Source organism: Pelophylax lessonae (assembly GCF_965119305.1).
Source record: "Pelophylax lessonae genome assembly, chromosome: 1".
NCBI classification, from domain to species: domain Eukaryota; kingdom Metazoa; phylum Chordata; class Amphibia; order Anura; family Ranidae; genus Pelophylax; species Pelophylax lessonae.
Window position 1 is genome coordinate 410,042,454 of NC_138768.1, and position 12,567 is coordinate 410,055,020.

Below are 12,567 nucleotides of genomic sequence, written 5' to 3' on the forward strand. Positions count from 1 at the left end.
TGTTAATGAAATTTATAAAGTGACAGGAGCTCTTATTCAAAAGTAAAAGTTAAATAAATAAACCAACAAAAAATGGATGATTCAAAGTTAAAAATAACTTGCGTTTTGTCAGCACGTCGTCATCAGGAGAGGTGCCGTTCATGAGGACGTTGTGCTCACAAAACGTGAAGGGCGGAGCTTCCAGCGTCATTACCTCACTTCCTACAAAAGACGTGGAACGCATGGAGTCCTGGGCTTCCTGTTTTTTTTTTTAACACACATATCAAAGACTAATTGTGTATTTGCTTATTTTTGAAGAGCACTGGTCACTTTAAAGTGTTGTTCACTCAAGGATTATTTTGTACAGCAAGGGTTTACCGAATTTGTCGGTTTACTTTAATTTTTAAATTTAATAATTTTTTTTTACTTTGAATCATTTTTTTATTGGTTTATTTAATTAACTTTGAATACAGTAAACCTGTCACTTTATAAATTTCATTAATCAGAATAGGTTTAAAGCAGTGTTTCTCAACTCCGGTCCTCAGGGCACACCAACAGGCCAGGTTTGCAAGAAAATTTAAATACATCATAGGTGATATAATTTGCTGCTCAGTGATTGCAGTATTCTAGTCTGCATCTCCCCAAGGTAATACTTAAAATCTGGTCTGTTAGTGTGCCCTGAAGACCAGAGTTGAGAAACACTGGTTTAAAGAATAAGGTTTGATAACACTGAGGTATGGAAACCAAGTTGGAAATTAATTGAATCACCGGGGATTTATATTTTATTTGATTTAAAGGGCACTACACATTTATAAGTAATAGAACAACGCCATACTTACTACCCTTAAATTCCTTTCAATGATCACATCATTGTTACCAAGGTGATGTTTGAAAGCCTCGTAGGACCCCTTCATCAGGCATCATAAAATGCCTGAGGAAGGGGTCCTGCGAGGCTGCAAAAAAACACCAGAGAAATGTTTAAGGATTTTCAGTGGCAGTTTCTAAAGGGGAAGATCGAACCATATTAAGATCCCACAAAGTCAAAGGGGAACAGATAGGGGAAGGGGGGATTACATGGGACAACCTCTAAAGATCTGTCAATTGATCTTACAAGAAGCAGACTTCCTAGCTTTAAGCATCATAGGCATCACAGACTCAGATACCCTTGGCAAGCAATGAGGGGGTTCCCCATGCTATGGATCAAGTAAAGTGATAAATATTAAGGCTGCTGCCCTCACTAAAACTACCATCGAATGGTGGTGTCCCAATTGAAAAAAAGTGCTAATGTGCAAGTGAGGCATAAAGAAACAGCTACAGTGCCTTGCGAAAGTATTCGGCCCGCTTGAACTTTACGACCTTTTGCCACATTTCAGGCTTCAAACAAATGGATATAAAACTGTAATTTTTTGTTGAAGAATCAACAACAAGTGGGACACAATCATGAAGTGGAACGAAATTTATTAGATATTTCAAACTTTTTTAACAAATAAAAAACAAAAAAATTGGGCGTGCAAAATTTTTCAGCCCCCTTAAGTTAATACTTTGTAGCGCCACCTTTTGCTGCGATTACAGCTATAAGTCGCTTGGGGTATGTCTCTATCAGTTTTGCACATCGAGAGAATGAAATTTTTGCCCATTCCTCGTTGCAAAACAGCTCGAGCTCAGTGAGGTTGGATGGAGAGCATTTGTGAACAGCAGTTTTCAGTTCTTTCCACAGATTCTCGATAGGATTCAGGTCTGGACTTTGACTTGGCCATTCTAACACCTGGATATGTTTATTTGTGAACCATTCCATTGTAGATTTTGCTTTATGTTTTGGATCATCGTCTTGTTGGAAGACAAATCTCCGTGCAAAGGAAGTAGTGGAACCGCACTCAGGTAGATGAAAACAATGGAAATACTTTTATTCTTCAAATCATAAGTAGACAGACAGTGCAAGGAACAGGTAATCCAAGGTTAACGCGTTTCACGGCACACACAGCCGCTTACTCATAACCGTAGTGGTGGATCACGGAAATCTGTTTTATATACACACTCTGATTAATGTTGATAATTGATTGCAGATTTGATTGCATAAAACCGATTTCCGTGATCCACCACCACGGTTATGAGTAAGCGGCTGTGTGTGCCGTGAAACGCGTTAACCTTGGATTACCTGTTCCTTGCACTGTCTGTCTACTTATGATTTGAAGAATAAAAGTATTTCCATTGTTTTCATCTACCTGAGTGCGGTTCCACTACTTCCTTTGCACTTATCCGGATGACGGGTCTCACCAGCACCAGGTTGGAGTGATACACCTGAGCGGCTCCTTTCTCCAATTATCCTTGATCTCCAAGACAAATCTCCGTCCCAGTCTCAGGTCTTTTGCAGACTCCATCAGGTTTTCTTCCAGAATGGTCCTGTATTTGGCTCCATCCATCTTCCCATCAATTTTAACCATCTTCCCTGTCCCTGCTGAAGAAAAGCAGGCCCAACCATGAGGCTGCCACCACCATGTTTGACAATGGGGATGGTGTGTTCAGGGTGATGAGCTGTGTTGCTTTTACGCCAAACAATGTTTTGCATTGTAGCCAAAAAGTTCGATTTTGGTTTCATCTGACCAGAGCACCTTCTTCCACATGTTTGGTGTGCCTCCCAGGTGGCTTGTGGCAAACTTTAAACTACACTTTTTATGGATATCTTTAAGAAATGGCTTTCTTCTTGTCACTCTTCCATAAAGGCCAGATTTGTGCAGTATACGACTGATTGTTGTCCTATGGACAGATTCTCCCACCTCAGCTGTAGATCTCTGCAGTTCATCCAGAGTGATCATGGGCCTCTTGGCTGCATCTCTTATCAGTCTTCTCCTTGTATGAGCTGAAAGTTTAGAAGGATGGCCAGGTCTTCTTAGATTTGCAGTGGTCTGATACTCCTTCCATTTCAATATTATCACTTGCACAGTGCTCCTTGTGATGTTTAAAGCTTGGAAAATATTTTTGTATCCAAATCCGGCTTTAAACTTCTCCATAACAGTATCTCGGACCTGCCTTGTGTGTTCCTTGTTCTTCATGATGCTCTCTGCGCTTTAAACGGACCTCTGAGACTATCACAGTGCAGGTGCATTTATACGGAGACTTGATTACACACAGGTGGATTCTATTTATCATTATTAGTCATTTAGGTCAACATTGGATCATTCAGAGATCCTCACTGAACTTCTGGAGAGAGTTTGCTGAACTGAAAGTAAAGGGGCTGAATAATTTTGCACGCCCAATTTTTCAGTTTTTTATTTGTCAACAAAGTTTGAAATATCCAATAAATTTCGTTCCACTTCATGATTGTTTCCCACTTGTTGATTCTTCACAAAAATTACAGTTTTATATCTTTATGTTTGAAGCCTAAAATGTGGCAAACGGTCGTAAAGTTCAAGGGGGCCGAATACTTTCGCAAGGCACTGTACCTGTATTTTGCACTTTGTTGCTAATTGATTGCACTTTTTTGCACTTGTGCACTTTGTACAATTGCACGGATTTGCACATTGTTTATGGTAGAAGCACTGAAGCAATTTTTTGTGCACAGCAGAACTTGAAGCACTGTAGCTTTATTAGAATCAGGAAGTATTTGCGTGCATAGCAGTATGTATGTTTAAGTTTATTACATGCACTTGGTATTTATGCTGGCACTAGTTATCATACACATTCTCACCATTCATACTATTGGGTTTACTAAGCCCACTTATAGGTAATAGAGACACCTAGTTTGTCACCAACTTATTCCATTTAGGTTTATTTTGATCACAGGCAGCACCATCTCTCACTTGCACACTAGTACTTTTTTTCAGAGATACCCTTGTCTCCTAGAACCAGAGCTGAAAAAGACATGCTGTTAGAGCAAGCAAGAAGATCCTGACGACCCAGAAGAGCTCACTGAGTGTCTACCACGGGTCAATAATGCACCTTTTAAGTAGTCCCATTTCTCCTGGACTCCATGTAATCCGTTCCAGTCTGATAAGGACTCATTTATGACTAATTTCATTTTTGAAAAGTCTGTTTTTCTAAAATCTAAAACTTTTGTTTTTGTGTGGTGTGACTCTTTCACAGTTCTTATATTAAACCACACTGACTGGTGATCACTAGATCCCAAGGTTTCGCCTACAATGACATCATATACCGAATCCCCATTTGTGAATACCAGATCCAAAATGGCCTCCCTCCGGGTTGGCTCCTCAACCACTTGTTGCAGAGACAACCCCAGTAGGGAATTTAGAATATCTGTACTCCTGATAGCAAGTTCTACCAGGAGTACAGATATTCTAAATTCCCTACTGGGGTTGTCTCTGCAACAAGTGGTTGAGGAGCCAACCCGGAGGGAGGCCATTTTGGATCTGGTATTCACAAATGGGGATTCGGTATATGATGTCATTGTAGGCGAAACCTTGGGATCTAGTGATCACCAGTCAGTGTGGTTTAATATAAGAACTGTGAAAGAGTCACACCACACAAAAACAAAAGTTTTAGATTTTAGAAAAACAGACTTTTCAAAAATGAAATTAGTCATAAATGAGTCCTTATCAGACTGGAACGGATTACATGGAGTCCAGGAGAAATGGGACTACTTAAAAGGTGCATTATTGAAGGCAACAGAAAATTGCATTAGACTTGTCAGTAAAAGCAAAAAAAGGAAGAGACCACTGTGGTACTCAGCAGAAGTGGCCCAAATCATTAAAAATAAAAAGCTAGCATTTTGTAATTATAAAAAAACCCAGAGCAATGAAGATAAGGAAATCTACAAGATTAGGCAGAAAGAGGCCAAGCAAGTTATAAGAACTTCTAAAGCGCAGGCAGAAGAAAAACTAGCTCAGTCTATGAAAAAGGGGGATAAGACATTCTTCAGATATATAAATGAAAAAAGGAAATTAAAACAAGGAATAACTAAATTAAAAACAAAGGACGGAAGGTATGTAGAAGAAAATAAAGGGCTAGCTGACTGCCTTAATGAATACTTCTGTTCAGTTTTTACAGAAGAAAAAGAAGGAGAAGGACCTCCACTTGAAAGGATGACTAATGAATCATTTGATGCATGTGTCTTTACAGAGGAAGACATTCTAAGATTGCTGTCTAAAGTGAAGACAAATAAGTCACAGGGTCCTGATGGGATACACCCAAGATTATTAAAAGAGCTTAGTGGTGAGCTGGCAAAACCATTAACAGATCTATTTAACCAATCATTAGTAACAGGAGTCGTCCCGGAAGACTGGAAATTGGCAAATGTCGTGCCCATTCACAAGAAAGGTAGTAGGGAGGAATCGAGCAACTATAGACCAGTGAGTCTAACATCAATAGTAGGCAAATTAATGGAAACCCTATTAAAGGATAGGATTGTGGAACATCTTAAATCCCATGGATTGCAAGATGAAAAACAACATGGGTTTACTTCAGGGAGATCATGTCAAACAAATCTTATAGATTTTTTTGACTGGGTGACTAAAATAATAGACGGTGGAGGTGCAGTAGACATTGCATATCTAGATTTTAGTAAGGCTTTTGACACTGTCCCACATAGAAGACTTATCAATAAACTGCAGTCATTGAGCATGGACTCCCATATTGTTGAGTGGATTAGGCAGTGGCTGAGTGACAGACAACAGAGGGTTGTAGTCAATGGAGAACATTCAGAACAAGGTCATGTTACCAGTGGGGTACCTCAGGGATCTGTACTGGGACCAATTTTGTTTAATATCTTCATAAGTGATATTGCAAAAGGCCTCGATGGTAAGGTTTGTCTTTTTGCTGATGACACAAAGATATGTAACAGGGTTGATGTTCCTGGAGGGAAACGCCAAATGGAAAAGGATTTAGGAAAACTAGAAGAATGGTCAGAACTCTGGCAACTGAAATTTAATGTGGATAAGTGCAAGATAATGCACCTGGGGCGTAAAAACCCAAGGGCAGAATATAGAATATTTGACACAGTCCTGACCTCAGTATCTGAGGAAAGGGATTTAGGAGTAATTATTTCAGAAGACTTAAAGGTGGGAAAACAATGTAATAGAGCAGCACGAAATGCCAGCAGAATGCTTGGATGTATAGGGAGAGGTATAAGCAGTAGAAAGAGAGAAGTGCTTATGCCGCTGTACAGAACACTGGTGAGACCTCACTTGGAGTATTGTGCACAGTACTGGAGGCCATATCTCCAGAAGGATATAGATACTCTAGAGAGAGTTCAAAGAAGAGCTACTAAACTAGTACATGGATTGCAGGAAAAAACTTACCAGGAAAGGATAAAGGACCTTAACATGTATAGCTTGGAAGAAAGAAGAGACAGAGGGGATATGATAGAAACATTTAAATACATAAAGGGAATCAACTCGGTAAAGGAGGAGAGCATATTTAAAAGAAGAAAAACTACCACAAGAGGACACAGTTTTAAATTAGAGGGGCAAAGGTTTAAAAGTAATATGAGGAAGTATTACTTTACTGAGAGAGTAGTGGATGCATGGAATAACCTTCCTGCAGAAGTGGTAGCTGCAAATACAGTGAAGGAGTTTAAGCATGCATGGGATAGGCATAAGGCTATCCTTCATACAAGATAGGGCCAGGGACTATTCATAGGATTCAGATATATTGGGCAGACTAGATGGGCCAAATGGTTCTTATCTGCCGACACATTCTATGTTTCTATGTTTCTATGTTTCTATGTTTACAAGGCAGCCTACACCAGCCACCTGGGCCAGAGCAATAAGGATTATGGAAATGCTCTTCATCTTAGGCCGGCCATACACAGAGCAAATGTCTCTTCTGCAACTCAATTCATCCATCAACACAGACTGTGTTGATATGGGAATCTCTCCTGCCAAGACATTGTCTTCTCCTGCTAGGGGGTCGGGGAATTTAATCCAGTTGGGAGAAGATTGATTATTGCTAGTAACTATAGCAGCCACTAGCGATAAAGGCAGGTAAAACCTGGCATGCTGGTTGTACTCAACTTGGTACATTCAAATAATAGAGAAAATCTCGCGCTATGGAGATATAAGGGGATGAAGGGGCTGCAGCCTCCCTAGAATATAGCAAATGCTATATCTGCATGATGGGTTTATAAAGGGGTAGGGAATTGGCGCTGCCCAATAGGGATAGTGTGATGGCTTCACTCTATTAAATATCTCAAATAAATAGAAGGTACATAAATAGATGGTACATATACACTTGAAATATTAAAATATATAAAATCTGCAATGCATTAATAACCACAGTACAAATAAGTAAATATAAAGTGCAATAAGGGTGATGTGGTATTGTGCAAAAAAATATAGTATAGAACTAGTAAAATATATGTATCCACACAAACACAATGGTATAATAAATTTATTAGGCAAAGTGACAATAGTGAATAATAAAACTTATATATTATTTCATATTGTGCTAGGTGTGTAGTGCTCATCTCATACTTATACACACTAAAGTGCAAAGTGGTTGGGGGATACAGATAAATGTGCAGTGTTCGCCTATCAGGTGTAAACATTAACAAGTGAAAAAGTGATTGGTGTAAAAATAAAAAATATATTTGATAATGTATCAAATGAAGAAGGGGAAAAAAGTGTGCAAGTTAATAAGTGCACATTTAAAAGCACTCCTGGATTAAAAGACTGCGGCAACAATCAAGAAAGTCCATATAGAGGAGTGCTTGATCCTCTAATAGCAGTAGTAGAAATCTTCGTGCACTAAGGAAGGGGCTCAAAAGGATTGGTGTAATAGATTGCACTCACCAGAGTGCCCAACCCCACACAGGGGTATTAGGCAGGATATATTATAGCTGTATACCTCATCATGGAGATGTATATTCCTAAGGGTCCTCTACTTCCTTGTTGCTCTGTGTAAGAAGGAGAAGGAAGGGACCGTGCTGTGCTCCGGTATTCAGCTATCCTTGGATAATGCTCCGGTGGTGTGGTGTATAAAATAAAGAAAGGGGGGACATATAGTGTAATTTCGTTTGGTAAATTTATTTTAACATATAAGGAAAAGTACTCACATTAGTGTGAAGAAATATCAGTCTCGTGTGCAGTATCCTATGAAGAAACGCGTACAGCGTAGTTGCGTCACTTCCCGATCCGGATCTGCCGTGGAACGCATTGCGTTCCGGAATACTGCACACAAGACCGCCGGCTATTTGTTTGATCTCTCCCCCGAGAGGGAGATACTGTACACGCTGATATTTCTTCACACTAATGTGAGTACCTTTCCTTATGTGTTAAAATAAACTTACTAAACGGAATTACACTATATGTCCCCCCCTTGTTTATTTTATACACCACACCACCGGAGCATTATCCAAGGATAGCTGAATACCGGAGCACAGCACGGTCCCTTCCTTCTTCTTACACAGAGCAACAAGGAAGTAGAGGACCCTTAGGAATATACATCTCCATGATGAGGTATACAGCTATAATATACCCTGCCTAATACCCCTGTGTGGGGTTGGGCACTCTGGTGAGTGCAATCTATTACACCAATCCTTTTGAGCCCCTTCCTTAGTGCACGAAGATTTCTACTACTGCTATTAGAGGATCAAGCACTCCACTATATGGACTTTCTTGATTGTTGCCGCAGTCTTTTAATCCAGGAGTGCTTTTAAATGTGCACTTATTAACTTGCACACTTTTTTCCCCTTCTTCATTTGATACATTATCAAATATATTTTTTATTTTTACACCAATCACTTTTTCACTTGTTAATGTTTACACCTGATAGGCGAACACTGCACATTTATCTGTATCCCCCAACCACTTTGCACTTTAGTGTGTATAAGTATGAGGTGAGCACTACACACCTAGCACAATATGAAATAATATATAAGTTTTATTATTCACTATTGTCACTTTGCCTAATAAATTTATTATACCATTGTGTTTGTGTGGATACATATATTTTACTAGTTCTATACTATATTTTTTCACACAATACCACATCACCCTTATTGCACTTTATATCACTAGTCACTTTATATTTACTTATTTGTACTGTGTATTAATGCATTGCAGATTTTATATATTTTAATATTTCAAGTGTATATGTACCATCTATTTATGTACCTTCTATTTATTTGAGATATTTAATAGAGTGAAGCCCTCACACTATCCCTATTGGGCAGCGCCAATTCCCTACCCCTTTATACACCCAACTTGGTACATTCAGCTTGCCCATACCATAACACAGTTTGAATCCTGCTGAATCTATCCAAATCATAACATCTGGACGGGTAAACATCATGTTGTCCAACAAAGCCCATGCTGTGCGTTGCCTTAACAGCAGGATTTTCCAAGTAGCTCACTATGGATTCCACAAGAACAGAGGAGCAATAGTACTGGGGCAAGGATCTTGGTAAATAGCTATGATACCAACATGAGACCAAAGGGCAGGGCCACGAATCGGCAAGACAGGGGTCTCATGTAAAGTGTAGAATGCGCTGGAAAGATGGAGACATGTGGGTAAGGATCTTTGATGTGCATGGAGTCCAGAAAGCAACAATGACTGATTTGGTGGATTCCATGCAAAATTTCCAGACTCTAATGAAGGTGGCTTGGGAATGGCAAACAGGCTGGAGAAAGCCTGTGGTGGGAGTGATTATCCTGGGCTGGCCTATAGTTTTTCTTTTTTTTTTTTGCCAATATCCAATTCTCCTGCAGGCAACAGTATAACCAGAATGTTAAAGACTTCCTGTGTCATACAATGGACAAAGAAGAAACTTTTTTCTTTTTAATTTTAGATAGAATGAGGATAGTTAGAACTTGAGAGATTTTTATTGCTGACTGTTTACTCATTGGGAAGATTTCTTCTGACTTCCTGTTCTGGAGACACAAGAGAGGGAAATCCCATCTTTAACAGTTGCCACTGGGGATTTCTCCTCACCTGTTCTAGTGAAAACAGTAAGGTCTTTAACTTTTTTCCCTCGTCTAATGCTTTAGTTGCCATGATCACAATGACAGAACATGAGGGTAAACCAACTCAGCAAAGACACAGACAGCCTCAAACGCCTAACAGCGGTTATTCCTTCTTAACTCTATCCAAAATGCTAAAAAAAAATAAAAAAAAAAGTTTAGAATGCACATTTTACAAAGCCGCTTAAAGTGGTTCTACGAATTATATTTTCTTATCTTAATGCATTTGATGCTCTTTACTTGTCCTATCCAACCCTAAGCACCTAAGAGAGTCTTGTTGCCAGGGCTATCTCGGCTGCAGCACTGTTCCTCTCACTTCATTGTCTCACAGGAGAGAAAGAGCACAGAGCAGCAGGAGCCAAAGGCCCCTGCTCCTGTCAATCAAACTCATGTGAGGAGGGAGTGGAGGCATAGCTTTTTAGTGCTGTGATTGTCTATAGACACACACACTGCTCACTACGTGAGCATACGAGGGTGCCTCTTTAGCACCCATTTTGCTGAGGGGGCACTTGAAGGGAGAAGAGGACAGCAGGGGGACTGTCAAAGAGCAGGTAAATGACTTTTCTGTCATTATCACTGCACAGAGCAGACAAGTATAACCTCTTTTTTATTTTAACAAAAAAAAAAAAAAAAAAGTATATACATATGCTGTTTAGAGAACCTGGTCCTCTGAGGGTGTATTGTTTTTTCAGGTGAGCTCCAGTTGTTTATGGTTGAGCTCCATATTACCTGGTTGGCTACGGTTTAGCCTGGGGAATTTTGTTTCTTGCTGTTCCCCTCCCTCATGTTTGACACTGCTTTGGGACGTCCCAATGGTGAATAAGGCAACCTTTGGAAGGAACGACGGACAGGGACGACGGACAGGGACGAAGAACCACCTTATCTCTGTGAACCACCAGGTGAGGTGAACGACAAGACAACGACGCCAGCTCGGACACCCTGCTCGCAGCAGTAATAGCCACCAAAAAGACCGCCTTCTGGGACAACATAAGCAGGGAACCTCCCGAATATTTTAGAAGGAAGGTTTCTGGAGAACTGACAACCAAATTGAGGTCTCACAGCGGCAATGGAGACTGTACTGGAGAAGCCAAGTGTCAAATTCCCTGGATAAAAAGATATGCACCAAGCAAAGTGTGGCCAATGGATGTTGAAAGAAAACCGCCAAGGCCAAAACCTGGCCCTTGATGGTACTCAAGGCCAGGCTCTGCTCAACCCCGCATTGGAGGAAAAGGCGGAACCCCAAGAGACTCACACCATGCAATGTACAGTGCCTTGCGAAAGTATTCGGCCCCCTTGAACTTTGCGACCTTTTGCCACATTTCAGGCTTCAAACATAAAGATATAAAACTGTAATTTTTTTGTGAAGAATCAACAAGTGGGACACAATCATGAAGTGGAACGAAATTTATTGGATATTTCAAACTTTGTTAAATTAAAAACGGAAAAATTGGGCTTGCAAAATTATTCAGCTCCCTTAAGTTAATACTTTGTAGCGCCACCTTTTGCTGCGATTACAGCTGTAAGTCGCTTGGGGTATGTCTCTATCAGTTTTGCACATCAAGAGACTGAAATTTTTGCCAATTCCTCGTTGCAAAACAGCTCAAGCTCAGTGAGGTTGGATGGAGAGCGTTTGTGAACAGCAGTTTTCAGTTCTTTCCACAGATTCTCGATTGGATTCAGGTCTGGACTTTGACTTGGCCATTCTAACACCTGGATATGTTTATTTGTGAACCATTCCATTGTAGATTTTGCTTTATGTTGTGGATCATTGTCTTGTTGGAAGACAAATCCCCGTCCCAGTCTCAGGTCTTTTGAAGACTCCACCAGGTTTTCTTCCAGAATGGTCCTGTATTTGGCTCCATCTATCTTCCCATCAATTTTAACCATCTTCCCTGTCCCTGCTGAAGAAAAGCAGGCCCAATCCATGATGCTGCCACCACCATGTTTGACAGTGGGGATGGTGTGTTCAGGGTGACGAGCTGTGCTGCTTTTACGCCAAACATAACATTTTGCATTGTTGCCAAAAAGTTAGATTTTGGTTTCATCTGACCAGAGCACCTTCTTCCACATGTTTGGTGTGTCTCCCAGGTGGCTTGTGGCAAACTTTAAAACGACACTTTTTATGGATATCTTTAAGAAATGGCTTCTTGTTACTCTTCCATAAAGGCCAGATTTGTGCAGTATACGACTGATTGTTGTCCTATGGACAGAGTCTCCCACCTCAGCTGTAGATCTCTGCAGTTCATCCAGAGTGATCATGGGCCTCTTGGCTGCATCTCTTATCAGTCTTCTCCTTGTATGAGCTGAAAGTTTAGAGGAACGGCCAGGTCTTCGTAGATTTGCAGTGGTCTGATACTCCTTCCATTTCAATATTATCGCTTGCACAGTGCTCCTTGGGATGTTTAAAGCTTGGGAAATCTTTTGTATCCAAATCCGGCTTTAAACTTCTCCACAACAGTATCTCAGACCTGCCTTGTGTGTTCCTTGTTCTTCATGATGCTCTCTGTGCTTTAAAAGGGACCTCTGAGACTATCACAGTGCAGGTGCATTTATACGGAGACTTGATTACACACAGGTGGATTCTAGTTATCATCATTAGTCATTTAGGTCAACATTGGATCATTCAGAGATCCTCACTGAACTTCTGGAGAGAGTTTGCTGTACTGAAAGTAAAGGG

The 12,567-nt window shown here is 40.3% G+C and overlaps 1 protein-coding gene across 1 annotated transcript in view; it reads right to left on the reverse strand.

Annotated features, from left to right (window-relative positions):
• The window catches only part of DENND4C (DENN domain containing 4C), a 274,603-nt gene that overhangs the window by 70,001 nt on the left and 192,035 nt on the right, over positions 1-12,567 (reverse strand). The window lies entirely within an intron of this gene.